Genomic DNA, 26,838 nt, shown 5'->3' with positions numbered 1-26,838 from the left:
ATGTCGTTTATGGATAGTCTATCAAATCAAAACGCTCTCATGCATACTAAAAAATCTTTTTAAAAATATAATTTATAATTATATTGTCTGACGATACCCACGAGTGGGTCTTACCTTTTGTAACGTATGGCAACATTGCTTAATCACTAGTTAATAGGTTATCAGTCCCAAGAAGAAAAGACAATAACTTCGATACGATATATTGGTTTAAACAATTTGCGATTTATAGTATTGGTAATACTATGTATCCCCTTTGTTCTATGTATATAAGTTATATATTCGTAACAAACGTTGTATCCCATTACCACACATTGGGGAATGCAGGTTACCTTTGTTACTAAGGATGTATATTATGTTTCTCGGAAAGACAAACGTGTTTAAGATATCAGTTCATAGACTAGGCTAGATCGAATAAGAAGCATCAGAATGTTGTCCAAAGCTTTTTTATTTGTAACATTCAGTCTTATTTCAGGTAAGTCTAATATTATTGGATATTGTTTATTAATTATCTTTTTTTATGTATATTTTTCTATTCCCAGCAAAACAGCTCCTTCCTGCGCTTTTTACAAACCTAGCATTCCCGGTTACAGATCAGCCTGTATTGCATGCTAAGTATGTTCAGATTTTGGTAGGGTTAAAATCTGCTATCACTGTTGCCGTTCCCGAGAAGAAAACTTCCAAGAACTAAGTACCCAAAGCAGCTGTGTTGCTACGCGAAGCCACAAGACTGCAAAAAGTGTATGCGAGCAAAACAAAAAGAATCAGAAATTCCGGGATCCCCAAACAGTGAGAAGCCCATTCCCAGTTCGGTACATGACAGCAGCATTTGTAAAACAATTTAACCTATATTTCAAAGAATTTAGGGAGGAAAATGAACAGACAAAACAAAAATGGAGCAGCCTTCTACATTTCTGGAACACTTTTCCAATTCCTTATTAATAGGCCTTGAGACTGACTTAATTTTCTTACATATCGACCTTTCCGAAAATCATATTGGTGAACTACGTAATATACAAAAGTCCACTTGGCTTGATAATTGTGAGTGAAGGCCGTGGACCAATCGAATATTGGATTTTCAAGTCACTTAATTACCTGGTGGACAGCTTTGCGTTAGATGAAATTTTACTAATTTTACTAATCACGTGTAATATACACTGGCACTAACCCCGATTCAATACAGCATATTCATTCCGTTTTGTTTAAAAAATAAAGTGTTTATCATTCAATGCATAGAAAGCCAGATTGTTCACATCATATCCTAATATTATATAATTGAATTAGTTTGCAACATACGCTAAAATGTACCCAAATTATTGATCAGTTAACTTTTAATTAGAAAACTAAATCAAAGTAACAGATTCAAAAGAGGCCTATCAAAGACCCAGCAAAACTTAAAGATGGCGCTATTTTATTTTACAGTAAGTTTCTGTGGTAAATACTGCAAGGACTATGATACCTATGGCTTTACACGGACCCCTAAATATTGTGATAACGGATGTTGTGGTGGAACGTCCAATGACAGAACGCCATGTTGTGACAGCAGGTTAGTTGTGATCTTTCATCGTATATTCTATAATTAGGTTGTTCCGTTGATGTATAGAACAGACAGTAAAAGAAGTAGTCTATTAAAATGGACCCGTCTGGCCGCCCATCAAACATTTTAGGACACTAATTGAGCTAGAATGTTCAAATTTGGAGTAGGTGTTTATTAAGTGAAAACCTTGATGGATTTCGAAGATGAGCATCTTCTGCTTAGAGTAAGCAGTGACAAGCAATTTAATTGGTTGATTGATGCATTGGGGCGCGATAACTTTAATTCTAATTATGTGAGAGTGATGAAACTTGGTGTATAATTTCATTACATCAACTTTGGGAATTTCTCGGGGAACATCAGCCTCACCGTTGGATTGTTTTAGGCCAGATACGAATACTTATAACGGACCTCACATTATATCTGAACCTGCTAATTGTTATATTTCATTATGTATGTCGGTTAAGAATCAGTCAGACCATAACGAGTACATATTATCATTTGTGAGTTTGTGTAAAAAAATATATCTAGGTGTGGAGATTTACAGACAACTTGATTTCTTGGGTAGAGTTACATTCGCTAATTTTACTGAATATATCTCTACTAACCATGAAAGGGTTCAGAGGAAATTTGTTTTTGGAATATAAAAACAGACATTCAAGTACATATCACTTTTATACGTATTTTATGTGTTGTTTTAAAAAAAATATTTTAACCATAAAGAACCAGCGTTGATTCTCCCACCTCTAAATGGTGAATATTAAGCCCAATCTAGCCGAAAATCTAAATTCAAATACTTTTCAAGCACTATCGTCGTACATGCGGTTATTTCCCTTGAATTGCGGAGTCGCCTTACTTTGCACTATTTCTGGCCTACCTCGTGGGTTTTCTCCAGGTCTGTGTTAGTCCCGAAATGACATAGTTTGTGTGTCGAGAGGACGTTAAACCCCATTTCACTCTCTCGCTCGCTCTCTCTCTCTCTCTTTCTCTCTCTCTCTCTCTTTGCACTATTTCCATCAATTGTACTTAAATATATATATTTTGTGAGATGAAAATCTTTGCCATTCTTGTTTCCAGCAATGGTGGAGCAGCAGCAGCAGGGGGTGTGATAACAACTCTAATTGTGATAGCTGTTATATGTGTTGTCATCTACCGAGTCAGATTCAGGACAAGCAGAGTTGAAGTGATCCAAAATTCTGCACCAAGTACCAGTGTAACTATAGCTACAACACAACAAAGTATTCAAAGTTTTTTGGATTTCACTTTTTACTTATATTTAATTTCTAACAAATTTTACAATTTTACCAATCTCAGTTGCCTAGAAAACTGTTGTTTCCACTATTAGGTTAAACTATTTCAATGTTGAGCCTCTGGCCGCTTTGTGTTTTTATTCAAAACGTTACTAGTTCTCCGCATAAACGTGATGACAAGATCCAAAAGGCGAGATGCTAATGGTAGGCCGGTTAGAGAGTCCACAATGACCGCTATATATAAATGAGTATTTTGGGATAAAAGGTAAATTTGATCCAAGTTCAGTCTTCTAAAAAGGGATAGGGTTAGTATTCCCCTAAATACTCATTTATATAAAGCGGCCACTGTGGACTCCGGAATTTCCCGAATCTCCCCAACCGGCCTACAATTAGCATCTCACATCCAAAAGCCAAACCTCGACATCTATGAATCGATATGTTTGTTTTATATTCGCACCTCGTGTAAGTATTATTATATGAGGGCTTTTAAAAGGCATGTTTCTGACATATTTCAGCCGTTTCCCAAACGCCCCAGTACAACCCACCACCTGTTCAGCCGCAGTACTATCATCCAGGACAACCAACCTATCCACCTCCATACAGTACTGGAACATCACACAGCTATTCTAAAACACAATACATGTAAGCATGTACTATTTGCTCAACGTTACTTAGCGATTGTACTAATACTATGTGTTACTGAATGTTTATATTCCATATTCGAGATAATCACCATGCATACTGTTACTAAATAAAATTTTGCAACAATCTAAATCTCTTTTTTACGGACTAAAATTTTGCAATTATGTAAATCTTTTTTCTACATGTGTGTTCAGAATAATCACCATGTGATTTTACAACAATATGTTTTATACCCAAGATAATCCCCATATAGTGTTCTTGAATAAAAGTATGCAATAGTTTAGATTTATTGAAAATATAATATTTTAAGATAAAGGTGCTTTGTTGACCAACAATGAAATTACCCGATTTTTTATCATCATATCATGCATCTGCATCTACTACAAATATAATCTGAATTTACAGTAACTCGGATAACGAAACAAAAAACAATTGGACTAATGAATACGGACTTATGCCATTCAATGCGCTATGAGTTAAATATTTACGTGGACAGCTGTGCAACGGTCCACTTTTATTTCGAATTCCAACTGCCAAGCGCTCTTTAATGTGCACGGTAACTATGGGGACTCGTGTTTCCCTTGTGTCCGGTACCAGTGACAAGGAGAAAACAAACCGGAAAAAAACCGAGAAGCTTTCCCAGTCAACACCGGGATCGAATCCAAATTCAAATTCTAACTGCCAAGTATTTCGGATTTCATTTGCGCCCGGTACCACTGACATGGGGTAAACCACGTCGAAAAAAATCCGAGGAATTTTCCCAGTCAACACCGGGATCGAATCTGGGATCTCCTGGTTAGCGAACTTACGTCTTACTCACTCACAGCGCTTCTCCAACTCCAGATAATGCTTCAAATAGCAACCACATCGTCTCCAACACGTGACGGAAAGCCGGTAAAAATAAAGGGATCATCACCGGGAATGGTGATCATGGGATAATATTATTATGGCCTCCGAGGAAACAACAATAGTACATGACGTGTATTTTATTTAATCAACATGTGCTTAAACAACTTTTAATTCAATTACAACGTTTATTCCCAGATTAATAATAAAAAATCTGTCGCTTCTTTAAGATAAAATGTCTGATATAGATCTGGTGATCGTGTAAAATACGTTGATGTAAGCATGTCAATGTTGATTTCATGACATTCATGTAATTGAAGTCTCAGGTTATTTCATATAGTGATCCAAAGATAGTCCTAAGAAGTTTGATTTTTATGCCTTTTTGAGAAATAATTTGGACCGAATAACTTATCCTCAAATGTTTTTGTATACTGTATATAATATTAAAGTAGCTAAGTCTCTAACTCAATACCATCTAAAGTCCTCGACATTGAAAACACGAATTATTTATCAATTTGATGTTGTGATCTTGCCGGGAAAAGATGGGCCTCTGATATCCACTATTTAAGACAAAATAAACATTTTTTACTATTGGTACACGATAATGCGTTTCGCCACCATTTGTAACAAGGGACTCGAAGAAAGAGGCTAGACATATTCCACAAGTCATGTCAAACGGTGACGCCATAATCTTATCTGGAGAGCATGCGTAATAAATACTATCGGTGTAGGTTGGAATAACCAGTCACTAGATATTGTCATTCAACTGAGACTTCTGACGTATTTCGCCGAACATAACTGATTAGAAATTACAGTAAAACGAGAAACGATTGAATGTAAATAGAGAATCTCAAAAAATATCAACACAAGTCGAGCTTTTTTTTTTACCTTATCGACGAGTGTTGATATTTTTGATATCAAAAAAGACGAGTAGGAGATTTTATTTATCACAAAAACCCTTCTTACATGCACAGATAAATAAATAAATATAATTCTTTGCTACTGAACCTGATTACATTACGGCGTAGTGATACATCATTTTTGACAGCGAATTAACCATTGCAAAGTCCTTTATATTGACCCAGTGTTTCCATCAAGGCCAATTAAATAAAAATAGTTCATTTTTAATAAGAAAGAAATTACTTTTAATAAAAAAAATGAACTGTTCTTTGAAAATAACAAAAGTAGTTCCTTTTTGATTGACCAATCAAATTCATGTAAAGCGATAACTCCCAAGGAATTTATCACACAATCGATAGCTACTGTAGAATGTATTATTGGGTGATAAATCAGTTTATATACATTAATATTACATTATTATATGCGTTGTAACCCATTTGTGTCAATTTCTAGGTCCAGAATATTAGTGATCTAGCTCCTTTAAATAAAACCAGACCCCTTTTTGGAAGCAATAACGACGAACCGTTTATTAATAATACCCGAGTCCACTGCGAGGTGGTTGTGAATGATAGCTGTATGGAGGTGGTCTGGATCGATCTCCATAGTAATCTACTTGTTGTAGATATCCCATTTTTTCGCTTGGTTCGTTTCTGTAAGCTGAAAATTAAAAGAACGTATAATTTTTGATCTGGACATTAATGCCAATCTCATTCCATTCGAGACCTCAATGAATTCTATAAGATTTTCGCCAATAACTAACGAAGTTATTCCCCCTGATTACCAAACCTTTTTAACACCAAAATTATCCTCGTATCTTTATTAATTTGTATTGATTGTAAAGGATAGACGACAATCGATTTTCATTTTCTGACAGTAAACGCCGTAAACGCTGTCTTGGTTTTCAATTTCGACTAGTTCATCCAGATTTTCCGGCTTGGTTTTCCTTTGTCAGAGATTCAGGACGGAAGGCCTGACAAAGACAGCTGTCTAGTCGTTCGGATGGGACCAAAAAAACCTAGGTCCCGTGTATACATTGGCGTGCACGTAAAAGATCCCTTGGTAGTTGGAATTCGATATAAGAGTAGGCCGTAGCGCCGCTTCCCGGGCAAAATTTCCCTCATAGCACACTGTATGGCGTATGCCCATCTTCATTACCCAGTTTAGGAGCAGAACAGTAGGGCGTTAAACCCCATTTCATTTCATTTCAATTTCGACTAGATTTCATTCAACTGCTACAACTGAACACTCACTCCATATTTTTGTAGCGGGACTGGAAGTAGTGATTCGGGAGATTGTCAGGTTTCTTTGTTTTAAAGGGACAATAACACTCTTGCTGGCTTGAAAGCTCCAGAAAATAAATAATATCTCTATCTAAGTACTAGATGTTTAAGTGTCCTACCTGTTATGTAAATTATCCATTACATCCTATTTTACCTGTCCAGAGGGTTCCGAAATTATTTTTAAATCGATGTTTCATTTGAAAAGGTTTACGTTAGACGTTTCAAACAATTATGTTGAATTTTTCACAATTTTTTAATTAGGTGTGTTAAGATGAAATTTGTATCATCAATTAATTGAAATATTCTAAAATAGTACAATTTATTGACCAGAATAAAGATTGGGACATATTATTCAGTTACAACAAGAGTGGTATTGAGCCTTTAATGAATCGGTCATTTCACTCTGCTATCTGAACTATAGAAAACTGATTTAGGGAGCTAATTTGCTTCTACGGGACTATAATTGGGTTGTATTTACCGCGCTATACCTGCCGAAATATTGTTAACTGTATTTACCTTGATTTTGATTAGAATGTCCTCGATCTTGTCTTTGATCATAGCCTTGATCATAATGTCTTTCATCTGGATGTGGACCTTGTCTAGCAAATTTCTTCTTATCATGACAGTTTTTACAACAGCATATCAGTGTAACTAGTAGACCAATGAGTGATATACAACCAAATACTACCCCAAGTATCTGTTGTGTGCTGAAATTAGGGGAATAAATGTATTTGATGATGCTTGTTATTACGGTGGGTTTTTTTTATGTTGTTATCATTTATCCGTTCTAGTTATTAGTGGAAAATTTAAGTTTACCATTTTGTTATCAACAACATATACACTACCTATTTTTGACGGAACTTTATACTACTTACTTCCACTGGTTTCCAGAAAAACTTTGTCCGAAACATAGTTCTACTGTGAAAAGGAATATGAAAACAAATAAGAACATTCATCACATGAAAATAAAAAAACTAGGTTTATACACACTAAAAAGCGCTAATAAACTTCAGCAACGTCATTTTGATTATATAGGGTGTGTTTATGGTATGATGCACCCGATAATAATCATAATGTTGCCACGCACGAAAACATAGTAGAAATATTCTTAATTTGAGACTGTGGAGATTGTCCGTCCATAATTGAAATCAGTAGTCTTTCAATTCTTTTTTCGTTTTGGAACGGTTTATATTCCGTATTTGATATTGAATGCAAAGGAATGTGTAGAATAGACATACAATTTTCCTTAAACTTACCTCGAAGAAGGAGCAAGAAGAATACACATCCCAAATGTTTGTTTACGACCATTATCCAGTCAGATATGTTTTCATTTGAAAATTATTAAGTGTTTTAAGTCAGTTTAACACAAAACACACCGAAATGTTACCTTGAATTACTTTCTAATAATAACAATTTGTCACTTATACTCGTCTATGCGGTTTGTATACATTTTACACACTAACGCGAATAATGTATGTATGTACAAACATTGTAAAGAATATACCGTTATTTCTTTGTATATGACTGTTCTTTAAAGGGATAATACGTCAAAATTGAAACTCAATGAGCAGTCGAGACCATGTTCATTTATACATATTCGTCCAAATTGATGATTTGGGTGTTTTAAGTTTACATGTCTACAGATTCCTCGTCGCCATTTTTATTTGTATAAATTAAAAAAAAATAATGATAATTCTGAACTTATATTTATAATGTTTTATTCATTCATTGGTGTACTAGATTGTAATAATCAAAAGTATACAGGTGAAAAGACATTGGTTAGTTGTCCCTTTAAACTCCTCAACAACACAACAAGGCAGAGCCATTAGCTTTATTTTTGAGTTAATTGAATATGCGGACTTAAACTAAAGATATGAAATTTACGGTAATGGGTGTTTAAGATTAAACGAGTGCACGGAATGAATGGTTCTACTGTTAATTGTAAATAGTACGTCACTATTGTAAATACCGATCACAATTAAAAATGATATTGGGGGTTATAACCGTTATGACTTATACTTATTCAGTCGTCGTAACAATTAGTCATTGTTATATTAGCTATATATGCCTACAAGGAGGTGTATCATTACTCCTTACAGAACACTTCTTGGTATTTAAAGGATCAGTCTTTGGTATATTTTAGCGAATAAAACCAATCTATTTCCTTATTAAAGATACATTATGGGAGATTAGATAACGAGTTGGCAGTTCTCACTATAATAGTTAAAAACTAGATAATGTAAAGGCAATTTGCTGAAAATTTCATTCAAATTGATCCACTATGAACCGGGAATTAAGCGATTGAAAATTCCGCCTAGCCTCAATCATCATTACTAAAGTCAGTACGATAAACAGCATAGTCGCGATCATCCATTTAATCATTAAATCGTGAAGGAAAGTTATGCAGTAAATCGGCTCATAACCCACTAAAGATCGCAGGCTAGCGATGCCATCGATAGTTGAGTATGTTCTGGATAGTTTAATTAATGTCTAATTAATAAATTAGATAACATTTCAGGCCTAAAGACAGACCTGCTCTTGCATAATGTATGTTTAAAAATGTCTAGACCATATTTTCGAAACACTATAATATTTTAATTTGAAACTAAATTAAACTGTTTCTTCACATTTATGATATTTTATCTGGGACGATTCCATTAACCACCAATTCTCATTTGTCTTACATGAGATTATCCCAGTTGGTGCAAAAAAGTAAGACATTAAACTCCATTTTATCTCATTTCATATAGGAGCCACGGTGGCTCAGTGGGTGGGACGTTGACTCTCTAACACGGACGTCGCATTTTCGATCCCTGTATTGGCCGAGAAAGTTCATCGGGATTTTCCGGCGTGAGTCCCCCTAGTTATTGGTGAAGGACAGGGGGCCTGGCAAGGGACAACGTATAGCCGAGCACCCAAGGTCCCATGTATTGGCGTACCCGTAAGAGATCCGTTGGCAGTTGGAATGTCGCATGCCCGTCTTAATTAGCCCAGTCGGTTCTAAAAGTAGGACGTTAAACCACATTTCATATCATTTCCTATGCTAGAAGCCATGGGGACACTGGGATTTTCAAACATTTGAACATGTAGAAATCTTAATTAAATCTAATCCTAGTCCAAGAAACAATTCACAAAGTTCTTCCATTGTCAGAACAGCAAATAATATTGCTGAGTTAGAAAATGCCCGAACATTGTTAATACTGTATATTAAACCAACTGAGCAAAAATAACAGGTATCTGTACAATATGTGAAGGACAACATTTAATTCTGTTTTTTTTTAAACTCTCACCTTACACCAATTTTAATACACTTAATATATAATGACATAGCAAATAAAAGAAAATAAACATAATCAAAAGTGCCATTGGTGACTTGCAGAACACAGTCAGTAATTATTGCTTAACCAAAGTCGAAGCACAACACTTGATTCTGGTCATCTTTTTACATGATTCTGTTTTATATTCACAGACACGCACATATTAAACAATTAAAACACATAAAGTTTTCAACAATAAATATATCGCAGGCTTGATGGCGATGGTTGGGAAAAGGATATTCACGGTGTTTGAGGTCGTTGTGGAGTGCTATTTGCATTTTCTTCGATACTTTCATCAGATTTATCTGCCTTTACTCTTGCCCATTTGGGATCATATGGGGGTGGTGGTTCTGATGGTGTTGGTGAAGTGTAAGGTGGTGGCAGCTGTGTTGGAAGAAAATATGAGTTGCTAATAGTATATGGCGGAGGTGCCTCGCCAGGACTCCGTTCTTCAATATTAAGGGACAGATTTTGTGGAGCTGAAATTTAGGAAGAAATACACAATAAATTATCAGGGAAGTATACAGCCACCTTGTATATTAACCAAATGAAACTGCAATACTTAAGCAGTATAAACCATTTTTTTCAAAAGCTCTATATGACCTGAATGTATTCCAAAATGAAAATTGAAATGAACATAGAGAATGGTATCATTCATAAATTGACAAAATGAATAATGTAAACCTATAGCTTTCGTCCCATTGGAATTCTAATAGTGTTATTAAATGTTCCTAATATCGTCAATCGCGTTTCCTTCTGTGCTATGAGAGAATATGCAAAGCACAAGGGCATTTCGATGTTTGATGAATCAGACAACAGGGAGTTTTGCACTTTATCGCTGAGATACACACGGTCAATATCAGCGTAAAAAAAACATTCTGTGGCAAGTTGTGGTTGAAATAATGATCCACCAGATATGTAATATTAATTCTAAAACAATATAACCGTCTCTTATTTTTGGTGACATATCATCAGATCCGTTTTGTATAAGATACAATTTATTTCGGTTTAGTTTTTGGACTAAATAACATAATATCAGAAATACAATGTATCTACAAAAGTGTGAATCAGGCAATCTTTACATCAATATATGCTTATAGGTCTACAAAAATATAAGCGTCTTCCGTATTCGTGTACACGTGGGGCTACATTCAAACTGACAACAGGTTGAGGTAAAGATGTTTTCGGAGTTTCTTTGTTCCCCTATAGGCTGGGCAACTGCAGCTTTCCGTTTATCAGAAAGAACCAAATATCTGTTTCTGTATTACAATGAATTGTAATTTGGATAAAAAAAAAACTCACTTCTACCATGGACTGACTCTATAATAGTAGGGTTGAGTGGGTATGTAAGCATCCGACGTCGAGCTTCTCTTTTTTTACTGGTGAAAAAACATGAACAAAAACAAATAAATACCACTGCTATAACAGTGATCGTCACCAACCCAATATTAGTTGTAAAGGAACTGAAATATACAATGAAAACGTCATTAAAAGTACTAAAGTTCTATAATTTATGGTAAAATTATCGAATTAGGTAGATCTGATTTGTTATTTCGATTAATGTTGGGGCAATTGCTGTACATTTTTTCTTGCCGGCGTCGCGATATAGTTCTCAGAAGAAAAAGAAAAGATGTCGCTCTGAACGGCCACCCGATTAGATTTTATTACATACTTCGAGAAGGTATTTGTTGAGTAATAAAACCTTCTAGTAGTTTATCGAGGGCTGGCCGTCCTTACCGCACGGTACAATTTTTTTGCTTCTAGTGGTGATAATATTTGTACCGTGCGGTAAGGACGGCCAGCCCTCGATAAACTACTAGACGGTTTTATTACTCAACAAATACCTTCTCGAAGTATGTAATAAAATCTAATCGGGTGGAACGGCTTAGTTAATAGAATAACAAATTCAAAAATAAACGCAACGTAAATTCTAAAGTTATTGTCACAACCAACAGTCTACTGTATATAATTCAGACTTTGTAACATTATTTAGGTTTTGCGATATATCATAGATGTATGGAGAATATCGCATGGATGTTAATTACTGTACGAATATAAACCGCTTCTAACAATGCATGATGTATGTACATCAGACCTTTGTCATAACCACTTTAATGATTGTCGCGAGGTTGAACATTCAGTGAAATAAGTTCATTGCACCGTATAATATGAACGTAAATAAAATTTTTTCAAAGAATAAATATTACCACCCCACACAGCAAATCAATATATAAAATCTAATGAAATCGACAATATGGTCAGACCCAATTCGGGGAGGTTTAGTAGTTTTAAATTAAACAGTTGTCATTATTACCCAGTATTCCGAAAAGTGGTGGATATATTTGATAAGATGACACTAATCGTATATATAGTATGTACATCTTCTTATAAAATACCCTAACATTTAAATTGTGAGCTTTTAATGCCTTAATTAAAAATTTCACCGTTTTCTCTAAACATTTTAAAGGCGCCTGAGCAATCTGGGTAAGAATAACTTTGTTTGGGTTTATTTAACACCTTTTCTCAACTATAGCCACGCAAATAATTATATACTCGGCAGCAACATTTCTTTAAAATATTACTAGCGGAATCAATATAAATATTACACTAATTAATTTTGTTGTCGGCAAAGTTTGATATCGGCAATATTTTGGTGCCAAATTTATTTACAGGATAAGGTGATACAATGAAATTAAGATAAGCCCCGAAATTAATCAAATATCGCTTTTTAAAAGAGTATAGAACTCTACACAGTGACATAATAATAATGTTAACATTAAAAATGACCCCTGACTCACCTCCCATTATTATCGGAATTATTTTTTTCACAGCAATATTTGGTAGAAATATAATCACAACATCGATATGAACAATAGAAATATTTATAGTCGAAAGAAGATGAATAACGCCTGCATGTGATACTTTCAATTTCTGAAACAATAAAAAAACCAAGCGGTTACCATGCAAGATACGCCCGCATTTTGATAAAGATGGACAGAGAATAAGCTTTAAATTAAAGGCCATAATCCAGGAAGTTAGGATCCGATTTTCCACGAAATTCGAACTTAATCATCATTATGGTGTAGCGGCGATATATTCACACGTGGTTTTTTTTTTAAATCAGATTAAAATTGTGATCTCTAGATGGACCACAAGCTAAAAACGAGATTTCTCGTACAATCAGGGGGCATAATCTAGTAAGTTACGGTCCGATATGCGTGAATATCGACAGGAACCGAGATCGTGGGGTTATAAGCATTCATTTCTAGTTTCATTAAAATCGGATAAAAATTCTGAACTCTAGACTCTCCACAAGGTTTTCGTAAAATCAGGGGTCATAATCAATAAAGTTACGGTCCGATACATGCCAATAACGAAAAGAACCGAGATCTTGGAGATGAACCTATATTTCAAGTTTCGTCAAAATCGGATACAAATTGTGACCTGACGAGTGTCCACAAACAAATTGTGGACGGACAGGGGCGACGACAGTATACGTCCACATGAAAATGTGGGCGTAATATAATACAACAAACAAGATATTTTCTAGCAATGGATGACGAAATTGTTAATATTCCTTTTCGGGTCGCGGTGATGGTATGGAACTCACCTCTCGACAAGATTATATTACGGTAGAAGACTGAGAAGAACTTTAAGTCCGATTCTGGCTAGTGTAGCTGTTCTCTGACAGGACGGAAAACGGAGATCCACCCATGTACTATTTAAAAAAAACCTGTGGCATTTGAAATTCGAAACGCCGCTAGCCTGTAAAAATTCCCCGTCGCAATATAACCATTGAAATCAAAATGTATTGTGTCTTGTTTACGAGACGTTAAACGCCATTCCATTCCACAGTTCTTCGTCTAATACAAACACCCTTCAAAAATGTACTACACGAGATGACTTTGCTAATTTAGTTCAATCTTAAACCATAATGTGAATCAATATTTTCATTTATCGTTTAACTAAAACGAACAGAACCCCCTGTCAAATCCGCTTTTTAAAAAAATGAAAATAATAATATTAATTGATCACGTAAAGACTGTAAGCAATTAATAATGTACAATTATACCAGTTTTATAACATACACATCATTCTTACCTGATATAACATTAAGTAATGTAATAATATGTATAATCATATAATTTAACATGGTGACTCTGTAACCTCAGTATTTAATCTGCTAGTTTGTGTATACACCTATATATTTTGATAGTTGTGACTAGACATGTTACTTGTTAATACCGACTATTGTTATATTATTGACAATACACAAAGATATGTAAAGTATACTAATATATTCAATAGATCACAACTAATCTATATAATAGGTATACGTACATACATAAATGGTCATCTTCGTATTATCAAGGGTAACTAATAGTTTGAATCCTCTGATAGCTTGTATTTTTTCTTTTACAAATGTACTTTTACGGTCGGGAAAATAAAGCCTCATTTTTGGTGAGCAGCCCACGGCGAGATCACGGACGCCCATAATATTATTGGCGGGGCACCCATAATGCCGAGTGAGATTGGTTAGGCACCCCACGGCGTGATTATCTTCAATATTCAAACAAGTCGCACTCTAACCCGATTCCGAACTTTTCGTTTTTCTCATAAATTATTACAGGTACGTTAAAGTCGTGTTCCCCCCTTCAAATTTTTAATATTCATATCAAAATATAATACGCCAATATCACAAATTCAGCCTCAAAATTGAAATTTTCCGTCATTTTCAGGTGCAAACCCCATTTTCAAAAATTTCCTGGGGGGAGAGCATCCTAGACATTTCTCCGAAGGGAGGCGTGTCCACGGTACCGTTCGCCATGGACCGTCAAGTGAAGATATATCTGCGCCCCCAGAAGCCTTTGCCCCTCCCCCTCCCCGAACAATTTTGGGCTAGCTACGGGCCTGGCACATCTATTGTTGTCACAGAAATAAAATGTGCATAACATAAAAGTTTTGTGCACATACTGACTACGAAGAAGTGCAGCCGTACAATGGACCAAGAACCGACCATTATGTCGTTAATTCAAAAACAGACATTGTTCAAGATTCATGTCGATCATACTCGATTTCACTATGCCTTATGCGTTTATTCTAAAATGGATCGCCGTCGACCCAAGATCCTGAAGATTAGAGGGAAATTGTTCATGTGTGTGTAATTATAGAGGCTATAACAGAACTAAGCTTATGTTGTCGCAAGAAGATACAAAATAATATTAATTTTACATCATTCACTGAAGATGTTTCGTGTGACGAATGATCAGGGGAGGTAACTGTGTATGATTTTTTTTTGAAATTGTGAAATAAACAAATACAGTTTTAATACAATAACACTCAGTCAACTATGAAATAAATTAAAAAATTGTACTTTTAATTAAACAATCCGTATATCAAAACAATTCAATTTTTACTTTTATACAACCTCCGTATATGATCAAAAAATTGAATTTTGACCTTTATTTAATCCATCTCTAACAATATATTTTAGATGCCCCTTTATACTCAGCTTGTCTGCGATATCACTTCGGGGGAAGCGGACGTTAAATAAAGCTATTTCACACACACTCGGTCTACGCAAAGTCCATAAATATTTTATTCGTTTATTTCTGTGGGATTATTTTTTCTCATTAATATAATGATTACATTGAAATTATATTTCTAATAAATTCGAAGTTGTATAGTAAATTTTGGAACGGCTTCAAAATTAAATATCGTATATTTTGGAACGGCTTCAAAATCAATGTCGAGTATTGCCTGGAATCTGATGTTTCGTGCAAAAAATATGAAAATCGGCGCTTGTTAAAAAGATAATTTCAACTTCAGGAAATTGCGAAATGTCACCGATTAGAACCAATAACAGAATATAAAAATCGGTTGATTCTTTTTTACACGGACCAAGGGACAGTTTTGACATCAATAGAAGTTCTTCGCTGGATTCCCTGGTTTTTTTATTGACAAGCGAGACATGCACTGATTTTATCTTTAACGCGGGTGTCTATAAAAGGAAACCATATTTTCTTACGATTCATAACCTTGCATTAACAATGTCAGACTGTTCTTCATGGGCCATAGTTAACCGAGGCCACGCCGGGCAACGCAGTGCTCAGGTGCCCCTCAAGACATCCACTTAAAAAAATCTAATGAGTCGTTAAAATTAAACATATATTTATTGTATTGGTATTTCCATTAAAATCAGTGTGTAGACATTAAAAAACATGTTGTACAGGCAAACATTGAACCCCTGGGCAACTACCCAGCGTGCCCATGCGTAAAGACTACCTTGATAATCAGCAACAAAAATGGTGGGTTCAACCGTGATTTCTTTTCCAGGCTTGATCATGTTGAATTTATACCCAGATTGCTAGATTTAAAGGAGGCAAGTCGCAAACTCAATATCAACCAGTCTTCGTCATTGCAAATACGACTTATTGGTCAATTTAAATCAATATTGGTGTTATTATAACCGTCAAAAGATGGACTTCTGATATCCAATATATAAGACCAAATTTTAATGAACAGTTTATAATTAGCGCACGAATCACGTCCCAAAATGCTTTCGAGCCCGATGAACGAGGCTAAACATACCCCACAGGAGAATACTACCGATGTGGACTGGAATAAACAGACGCCAAAGACTGCCATTCAATTTGCACTCTTCGCGTATTTCGCCGAACATAACTGATTAGAAATTACATTAAAAACAGAAACGATTGAATGCGATTCAGTTTATATACATTCATAATACGTTTTATATGCATTACTATCCATTTATGTCTATTTCTTGGTGCCAAAGTATAGGGGGCCACAGATAACTAACGATTTCCCCATTGACTTTAATGTTAATTCTCGTCTCTCAGACCGGCTCTAACTTTTTCCCAAATTTTCTTTGGGTAGAACGCATTGTACCACATATGGAGCAACATGTGGCAACCCCTTGCCCAAAAGCCCGTATGGGGTTCTTCATGAAAAACTTGAGATATACACAAGCTGGAAGTAGAGACAAAAACATGGCAATTTTCCTCCCTACATTTCAACCTAACCAACCTCTCAACTCTTGTATCCTTCCGCCTGAAAATTATAAATATTCACCAAACCCTGACAGAAAATGTATTTTCCAACCCTTTTCTTCGATTCTACACCAAAAACTCAACAAAAATCACTATGCAAAAGGGGGGGAAAAGGGAAAGGGAGAGAAAGACTAAAAATAACTTTCTCGGTGGGTGCTTGTGCGGGGGTTATTAAACAAGGTTACTAATGTTATAGAGGCCAATGTTAGTGTCAGAACGGGTTAAAGACATCCCAAATAGAATTCTGCGTTAGTGATCTATGCTGCGAATGACCCGTAACAAAGATTTGGAGAAAAAAGGGAAAGCAGTTATAGTTTATTGGATGAGACAGGACGAATTTACCACGCAAATATCTTTAAATATGAAAAAAAACCCAACCAAGATTATAGTTAATAGAGAGTCATTTTATTAATAGCTATAGCCTATATTATTCAAGTTACTAATTAAAATAAAATGACTGTCATTGTAAGGTTTTGGCTACCAACAACATCAGGCCCCGAGTTCACAAAGCATTCTCAGACTTAAGTTAAGAATTTACTCAAAAGTGTTCGCATTATCTTAAAATATAGCCTTTTATAAAACTTTTGTTGTTTTAATGTATCAAATACATCAATAAGAAACTATGTGCAATGTTTTGTGTTTCTGGATCAAAGATATTTCTCAGAAACAGTGATTGAAAGTTGAGTAAATTCTGAACTTAAGTTTTGTGAACTCGGAGAGCCAGATCTTACCGCACATCTTTCCTTTCAATATCCCATTCCAAAATCTCAAAACACCGTCACACTCACTCCACCCAGCTGTCTACAACCCTGGGTGTAGGTCATTATATAAGAGAGGGGCTTTGGGGGGGGGGGATCAAATGTATTTGACTCCTAAACTAACAGTTAAGTCTATATCTCGATGATGGGTTTGGCTGACGGGTCTCAAAGTTTGCAAACAGTCTAATTTGAACACCCCACCAACACTGTGTAGCCAAATTACGTGAACAGACAATATTATGTTCACGGCTTGGGTTATATGCATCCCTGTCATTATGAACGCAATTGGTCCATATAACGTTCATTATTGAAGGACGTGTCCAACATTGATGAGATAATCATTATACGGCAAGCTACCGACCCTAAAACCAGATATCCAAGACATGTTTTGATTTGTTCTTTATCTACATGACAAATCTACTTGTATATCGTTGGTGTCCATCTGTTGCAATGATGCATAGGATCTATCAGGATTTTTGTGGCAGCTCATCTACCTCTGGTGGTGATGTTGATCTATCCTCTAATGCGAAAATGGTTTGCGGCGTGGACATTTCATCATACGTTGCTGTCCGACTCGCTTGTGTTGGGAACTTGTTACAGTTTGAAGTTTCTGGTTGGTTAAGTACCGGAGCTGATACTTCTGATCTATTATCCAGTGCGGTACTGACAGCTGGTGTATCTGGTCCACCATGACTTTCAGTCGGTTCATCGATTAATATATGCGGACCTGAATGTAACAAATTTTTCGGCTTAAATTCACCAGGAAACAGAGAAGTGAATGATGGCGGTGAACCTATCAAAGATAAAACAAAATATATATACACTAATAGGATGTCATATAAAGAATATACTGGATGCAATCTGTTGCTCTGATGAAAGTTTTGGTATAAACACATATAACTGACAAATCAAAACGAAGGTGCCTAAATACATACCATAAATTGTGTATACATTTGAAACCTTTGAGTAACGTGGATCTATCACCGCTTTCCTTCTCCCTGATTTCAGGTAACAAGTACAGGTAATAACAAATATCACTACAGCTATTATAAAAGATATAACAATAGCTGTTACTGCACCTACACTGTAATTAGAACATAATAGGATAATCATTTAAATATACTTGAACATACAGAATCTTATGATTATCTCATTTTTATGAAAAAATAAAATGAAGACAATTACTCCTTCAGATTGGGTTAACGTAGCAATTCAGAAAACAGTCCCATAAAGATATCTACATTTTGCCGTAGCTTACAAACTCAGACATGTCTTAAATACAAAGTTTGAAAAATTGACAACCAAAATGGCATTTTCCAAGGATAATAATGTACAGAATTAGAAATGGCTCATCTAACGAGGCATAATGTTTGAATTTCTGAAGTAATTGGCGTATTTAAAGTCCAAATGACAGACTAATGGTTAAAAATAGAGTCTGAGACCATATAAACGTATACAATCAAAACTAGGGCCTACTTTTATTTAAAAGGTTTTGGCGCCAAAACTCACTAAATTTTATTAATTCTAACAGGATATATGGCTACTTAAATGATACACCATGGTTTAAAATAAATAGGAGCAACCGTTTGGTCTTAGATGAATAAAGTAATATTAATTCTGTTATTTTTTCCATACAAGCCAACCCATTCTTCAAGGTTTGTTTACACTCGCACAGGCAAATCCCCCAGTGTGACTTCAGAAATAAATCCCTCGCAAGAACAAAATATTTATGAAAATAAAATAATGAATTTTTCTACCGGGTTGTGCGTGCTTGTCTTCAAGTAACTGGTATACCGGAGTTACAAAACACTTAATGGAACTAATGATAGGCAGAAATGGCTAAATTGTCGATATTCATGAACCCTGTTATTTACATATCATTTCCGAAAACAGAAAATTTAAACTGTGTACACGTTGGATCGATCGCAATACGAGGATTTTTGTTCCTTCATATTTGATGATAGAAGTATGATTTATTGAATTATGATAATATAGAAAATAGAAGTACCTAGGACAACAAATAGAGCCACAACAACCATGTATACAACTATTAACACCAATACTACAATTTTCACCGCGACAGTCTGAAATAAAATATACACAGGTTCAACAAACTTTTGGACCTTCTAACCACTGACAGTAATGACACGGGTGAATGCATCACTCGACACCCCCACTCCACCTACTTACAGTATAGAAAATTCAATCATAACTCTATGAAACGTGTAAGTTTGAGTTTTTGTCAGTTGACATGTGACGAAACCTACTTCACAGTTATTGTCATATGTTTTAAAATTACATTAATTATATATTATAGTGAGGTTGTAGCTTATGAAATTGAATGTTATATTTGAGTCCAAATATGTGCCACAAATCACCATTGACAGTGACACCCTAATCAAATACCCTATATGTCCGCCACTGACCACAGAGTAAACCTTCCAATAATGGAATGCCGAAAGAGAGGGGCAGTACAATTGTTGTTGGCGTCCCATGTCACAAAGCACACACAATATTGAGGAACACATAAAATCGAAAATAAAATGCATTCTTATCAGTGGTGAATTGTGCCACGTTCATCTATGCTGTGTAGTATTTACGGTCAATATTTTCTATAGTAATGTTGAATTTCTTGTTAACGCACACAATTAATCATTTTGATGGAAGAGTCAGTGTTTGAATTACCAGTAGGGGGTCTCCCTGCATTCGTAATCCGGATCTGTGCTCTATTGAATTTAAAAGATTAGAGTCCCATATGTTGTATCTTATATACATACAACACAGAAGAATAAAGAAAAAAGGGCAAAAATGCACAAAAATCCTCTACTCTCGTTACATAAACTGCTTGTCTCTTACCATATTGCTTTCAATTTCAGAGACCAATCTGTCACCCCCATGATTTTTTTCTGTTATGTTTTTCAGGGTGCAGAACAATTCAAAGACTTGCTAGTAGATAAACACACATCTTATACACATAACAGCAGTATTCAAGAATTTCATAAAGCATTAGCAGACACAGTACGTGAAGATCTTCGCCAACACTTGAGTCAATCACCATATTATAGTATTTTATTAGATGAATCAACCGAGTGGATCAAGATTTGATAGTGTATGTGAGATATATATTTTGTAATAATGTTAGGACAGACTTTTTGGGGATCAGAAAACTTTCAGATGGTGCAACTGCCGAAAATAATCTTGATGTGAAGAAAATGTGTGGAATTACTACTGATGGTGATGGTGCTGCAGTTATGGTTGGTAGTAAGAGTGGGTTGACGACAAGATTAAAGGAACTGGTTCCGGGGTTGTTAAGTACCCATTGTATTGCCCATAGACTTGCTCTATGTTCATCAGGTGCTGCAGATTCTATACCATATCTCATAAAATATCAGGAACTGGTTAATTGCATCTACAAATATTTTTCAAATTCACCTAAAAACCTGTCCAGGATATTCTTGCTGCGGTTAAAGCTGATTCTAGTACCCAATTAAACAAATATCAAATACGAGGTGGCTATTATTTGAGGGATCTGTAAATGCATTACCGAGAAACTATCAAGTCTAATATCGGTGTTATAAGAAGATAATTCTCCAAAAAATGTTGGTTTGTTGAAATCCATAACTTGCTTTAAATTTTTGGACCAATACTCTGTAGATTGTCGAAATGTTATCAGAGGAGTGACATTGTTTTTTCTAATGTTAATCCATTATTGGCTTCAACTATTTCTCAGCTACAAGACATTGAAGCAGGGAATTATAGTATTAATGTTTTAAATTTATTAGAGTAGTTGGTGTCGACTCATTGGGAGCGGCACATTTCTGGTACAAAGAACAAAAGATTAGGGATGGGAAAAACAAAGGGAAGATTCTAGGGTGATAGGGATGTAATTTGTCAGGAATGTTGTAAATAATTTGGAATGCAGATTTGATGAAAAGGGGATAGTGTAGTACTAAATAAATTGTGTAAATTATTTGATGTAAATTGTGATGTAGATCTGTCATTGGGTAATTATTTTCAAACAATTCATCTTAACATTAATGACTGTGTTTCAGATATTGGGTCATCAAGGAATTATTTAAAACATGTTTAAAACTAGATACTTTATCAAATTTAATGTCCATCACTCTAACTAAAAATCAACCAGATCTTCAAAAGTCATTTATCAATTGGCCTATATGTAAAGCAAAGGAGGATTTTGTAAATTGTGTATGATAATTAAATAATAGATCCGAAATAAATTTTTGTAAATTGTGTATGATACTTTAATAGATGCAAAATAAAATTGTTTTACACTTTGACAATATATGTTTTTTTTTATCATAAATTTTTGGCGGATAAAATATTCAAGTTGGCGGAAAAAAAATAACATCAATTTTTTATATAAAAATTGTGATCCATTTTGGCGGAAAAAAAAGAAAGCCAGTGTGAGCTCTGCCCCCATCCACCATTGATTACTGATTGAGCAGTATTTCAAAATATAGTTTAATACGATAGGGAAAATTTAGATGTTTCTAACAATCACGAGATCTGTGAATGATTTAGAATATGAATCCACATCCCCTTTCGACCTTCAAACAGTACGCCCGGCACTGTATCTCAAAAGGTCTAGCCTCTCATTCACGATCAGCTTTTCTTTTAAGTTTCGTATGATATATTTCTTTGTGATATCATCCTAGGTAAAGTCCCGGAAGAAGAAGAAGAAAAAGAAGAAGAACGATATTCTAATTGTAATTTGGAAAATATGTTAATTGATTTACTTACCTGAGATTAAAGGTAAGAATATGGTGAGTAAGGTCAGATACGACATTATTCTAACTGCAATGTCCTTTTATCTACTTTCCCTTCGAACAATTATTACGATGCACAAAAACAGCTCTAAATTTTAAAAAATAAATCTCTTGTCTCCATAGCCAGTGTTTTGATACATAAATCTATAAACTGATATCTGACGATAAACCTTCCTTCATGATATACATAGACAGCATATAGATCAGCTTTATCAATAACATAATATACAGCCAATAAAAACGTCATCGTAATAAATTATAAGCTGATTTATATTTAAAGGCATAAAGACTATTAACTTATCATACAGCATATTGTCTGATATTTATTTACAACAATATACGTGAAATAGCACTTTTTAAGCCATTTATTATTTCACGTAGAAAGGAACAGTAATAGTGTACATGGCAATTGAATGTGGATTAACGTTCTTGTTTTTTGCACCCAGACGAGCTATAAAGACGGGTTTACAACTTACGGTGTATTATGTGGGAAACTTTGGACAGGCAGTGGCGTTTCTACCTATTATTCATCAAATTTCAACACAGGAACCCAACACCGAACCCCCTGATAATGAGTAAGCGACATGAGTGACTTCCTTGTGACTGTAGGAATAACACTTGGATGATGTAGCATTTTGCACGCTATGATTAATCAAAAAGTCAATGAAAGTCAACTAAAGCATGACCCGATCAATGTGTTCTTTCGCTATTAAATTGACTAATAGGCGTTAACAATAGAACTTCCCAGATTGTTTGCCCTCCAAAAAGACTCGATAAACACAGGTCAATCTATTATGCCAATAAGGTCGTTGGGTAAGCAGGATCTGGCGCAAGGATTAGGGTTTGTGACCAAATGGTTACAGGTTTAGGACTTAAATTGTGAATAGCGTTCTTGTGGTCTTGTATACTTCCTCCGCGTATTCCAATCTACCAAGATTTCAATATTTTTATCAGATGATTGGTTATAAAGATTAAGATCATTGGAATGTTCAAAAACATAATATTATAAGCTAAGAAATGTCACGGATTTATCATTAGGGGGAGATTTACTAGCCTTAGTCCTTACCCTCGACACAGAGGGAGTATCAAGCAGGGTAGGGATCACCTATTCTCGTCTGAACAGGAAGGGAGAGACATGAGTGTATTTTACACAAAGGGAAATTGTGACTTTGAACAGTTCCCGAAATTCTGAGTTTGATTTTAGGCCAAAACAGTAACCCAAACAACTAAAAAACATTATATTTAGGAATATTCAACCATTATATATTTTTAGCTTATAAAATGTTCGGCTATCACCGAATCAATCACCACGCCCATTGGTTTCGTAAAACTATGGTCACATGAAATATATTGGTCAATGCAGGATAACTGTACAATAAAACACAGATAATTTTAAATTATGCTTTATTGCATCTACAATCCAATGTACATGTATAATACAAAATGATCAACCAAAGCTTCTATACGTCTTCTCGCAAATAACAATGGATGTCGGATCACAGGTCTTACATGAATGTACTGAGTAAATGTCATTGAAGAGAACACACCGGGAGTTTCTGTTATATAAGATAGAGTATTTCAGTAATCTTAAGAATCTAATGGTTAAAATTCATTCATTTAATGATCAAATGTTTTGTTTCTGTTATACTCAATCTTCTATTTTCTATTTTAAGATTTATTATTGGCATAAGCACTAAATGGATTAGGTGGACCTTGGGTTTGTTGTGGTTGTTGTGGTGGTACTGTTGGTGCTGTTGGTCCTCCGTTTTCTTCGAATCCCACAGGGGCCACTTGTGGTTGCGGTACCGTTCCGGGTGGTGCAGCATAATTTTGTGGTGGTGGCTGTTGTTGTTGTCCATCTTTTTGTGGAGGATAAGCAGGGTTGGTGTAAGTATAAGGTGGAGGTGCTTGTGGATATTGTCCTGGCATTGTATTATATGTCATCATAGGTTGTTGGCCTTAAAGAAAACAGATGTAAATTTACGAAATAAGATAACGGTAGCATAAAAGATGAATTATGGAAAAACTAAAATTGACTATTTCCGCACTTTTATTTTTGGATTCAAATGTTATATAAATTTTTATTTAGATATTTATTCCCATGACACGCCCGTAATCAAGTGTCTAGATCATCGGGTGGGTGAGATATTGACCGGATAAGACAATGTCTGACATATCTTCGTTAAACGTTAAAATTACCGTAATGGTACTTGGCAATCGTTTTTTATAGTTCAAATTTTCGTTTTACTTGTCTTTACTGCATTAGAATCTGGAAGAGGTGTTATATAAACCGCGTTCTGGTTGCGATGTAAGAGATTAGCCAATGAACCGGTCTGTTACGGATAATTCTTGATATGGGGTGCACGGAACTGTGGGTATCCCACTTGAAACATTTGCGCTGATTTGTGGTTAGTGCTAAACGATCATCATCCTAGGTCAGTGCTTATGTGGAGACTTAACCTCTCCCCCAAATTCTTAAACCTAACCAACAATCTCGCTAACTGAGAAAAATTGATTTAGCCCTGATCTGTTAATCGACTGACGTCATACGGTCAAAAGCTGCTTGAATGACCCCTGACGCGGGGTAGGCCATCGAAAGTATAAAAAACGAAACGGAATATAGATCTGTATTTTAATCAGATTGTGGTATTTGGCAATCGAGATAACTTCGCTCATAATAAAGTATTTTGACTAAAGTTTTCAATATATTCAATCTATTTTACAGCTATTGTGGCAAGAACAACCAGCTTTCTATGTAAATCTTAGATGTGCATGAAATATGTCCGATTATTCTGTATTTATTGTCATTTGAAATGATTGACTGTCATACTGGGTGGACATATACGTAACATTGACACAATTAAAACCAAATAATGAATGAATATTGCAAGTTTTAAAGCAGCATAAATTGTGAAAGGGTATTCATTTTTAAAACCCAGTGTACCTAGAATCAGCCTTACACGCCATAGTATATGTACTTACCATAACCAGGTGATACATGATGTACGTTAGTAGTACTAGGTGCCACTATCACCCGACCTCGAGTCTTCTTTTTATTCAAAGCAATACAAACCACAACTAGAATTACGAATCCAGTTATACACGCAATTACTATTCCAACAATTGCCCCGATACTAAAATAGAACATAATAATATATACAAAAATTATAATAGTTGACTATGTTATTTGGTATTCTTGGGTCCGTAAATCATGGGTTCTGATTCAAAAGGCTAGTCATTTGCAAGCCCGGATCAGAATACGTCACCTTTTCCACAGGCACGTTGAACAGAATTGCCATTATAGTGCCCTTTAGGGGATTTGGACTGGAAAGCCATTATAGGTGAGTTGGTGCTAAATCATGTCATATTTACTATCAGACATGACAATGTACCCGTAATTGAAACTAGAATCTCTGGATACGGTTTCGCTTCATCTTACATGCATGCGTCCAAATGTAATTTCTTTTCTAAGATTTATGTAAAAAATAAAACGTTTTCTGAATAAAAATTTGTTAACATAAGATAAATCATTCAGATATAAATGGTGATTTTAATCCGGTGAACATTTACCTTTTTAATCTTTTAATCCATCGACACCACCGGGAAACAAAAAACTACTATTTGAATATCTATTATTTACCTGAAGGAACAACAACCACCGAAACAACAGCCATAAGTGCAGTAAGTATAATAAGAGAATCCATAACTGGTGTAACAGTAAGATCCAGCATAACAACCTTCATTAATAAAATAACATTCATTTAATATTATTATCAAATAAATCATCACATGACACCACAATACACCAGTCTAAATAAAAATTAGACCTCCATTTATCTCCGGCTTTAACTGTTAGGATCTTCTACAAAATCAAGAAAACTCTACATCTTTATCAGTTTTTTGTGCCCTTTGAAGTCTTGTTGAATCCAATTTTATTTAAGTTGATCTGAGCGGTATTTTCAAGTCGGAGACTTTAAGTACCTTAATTAAAGACATTCTAAGAATTAAGAGCTGCAAACATAAGTAACGACATAGTTCCCTTTGTTCTTTATTTGTCCGGTTGATTAATAAATGAAAGTAAAAAAAAAAACCAACAGAAAACAAACCTGAGAATACAGATACAAGTATCGAAAGCGATATCAAATACGACATTTTGATTTTACACATAACACGGTCTAACGTCTGATAACCCAAATTTTTCTGTGGTTGCTAATGTAAACACTTAAGAAAACAGTAAAAGTGGTGACATAGTTACTTTATCAAGCTTTCTATATATCCGTATAAAGAGTGCTTTGTACATAATATACATGTATATAAAAGATTTAATCTCATGTCTATCTCGTCAATTATTGGGCTTGATATCTTTCTGCTTAGTCCGAAATGTCCGACTCTTTCGCTAGTATTTTCTATTGTGTTATAATTAGGGACCCTGTAGAGTATGAAAAGACCCCATG

General features: G+C 35.0%; 4 long non-coding RNA genes across 4 annotated transcripts; 1 reads left to right on the top strand and 3 right to left on the bottom strand.

Annotated features, from left to right (window-relative positions):
• The first annotated feature begins 328 nt into the window (after positions 1-328).
• LOC126827095 (uncharacterized) lies at positions 329-3,704 on the top strand. Its single transcript, XR_007682566.2, has 4 exons — positions 329-472; positions 1,420-1,543; positions 2,609-2,769; positions 3,297-3,704. It is a non-coding gene; the product is annotated as an uncharacterized LOC126827095 (long non-coding RNA).
• Positions 3,705-4,398: 694 nt separating this feature from the next.
• On the bottom strand, positions 4,399-7,905 carry LOC126827093 (uncharacterized). The gene is made up of 4 exons (XR_007682564.2): positions 7,706-7,905; positions 7,325-7,367; positions 6,966-7,156; positions 4,399-5,826 (listed from the first exon to the last, which is right to left on the bottom strand). It is a non-coding gene; the product is annotated as an uncharacterized LOC126827093 (long non-coding RNA).
• A 245-nt stretch (positions 7,906-8,150) lies between these two features.
• LOC126827094 (uncharacterized) lies at positions 8,151-14,002 on the bottom strand. The gene is made up of 4 exons (XR_007682565.2): positions 13,868-14,002; positions 12,565-12,697; positions 11,069-11,229; positions 8,151-10,245 (listed from the first exon to the last, which is right to left on the bottom strand). It is a non-coding gene; the product is annotated as an uncharacterized LOC126827094 (long non-coding RNA).
• Positions 14,003-23,771: 9,769 nt separating this feature from the next.
• Positions 23,772-26,600, bottom strand: LOC126827096 (uncharacterized). The gene is made up of 4 exons (XR_007682567.1): positions 26,491-26,600; positions 26,025-26,121; positions 25,367-25,518; positions 23,772-24,342 (listed from the first exon to the last, which is right to left on the bottom strand). It is a non-coding gene; the product is annotated as an uncharacterized LOC126827096 (long non-coding RNA).
• Between the last annotated feature and the right edge of the window lie 238 nt (positions 26,601-26,838).

Source organism: Patella vulgata, chromosome 7 (assembly GCF_932274485.2).
Source record: "Patella vulgata chromosome 7, xgPatVulg1.2, whole genome shotgun sequence".
Lineage (NCBI taxonomy): Eukaryota > Metazoa > Mollusca > Gastropoda > Patellidae > Patella > Patella vulgata.
The sequence above is the reverse complement of the archived record's forward strand: the minus strand, read 5'-3'. Positions and strand labels throughout refer to the sequence as shown.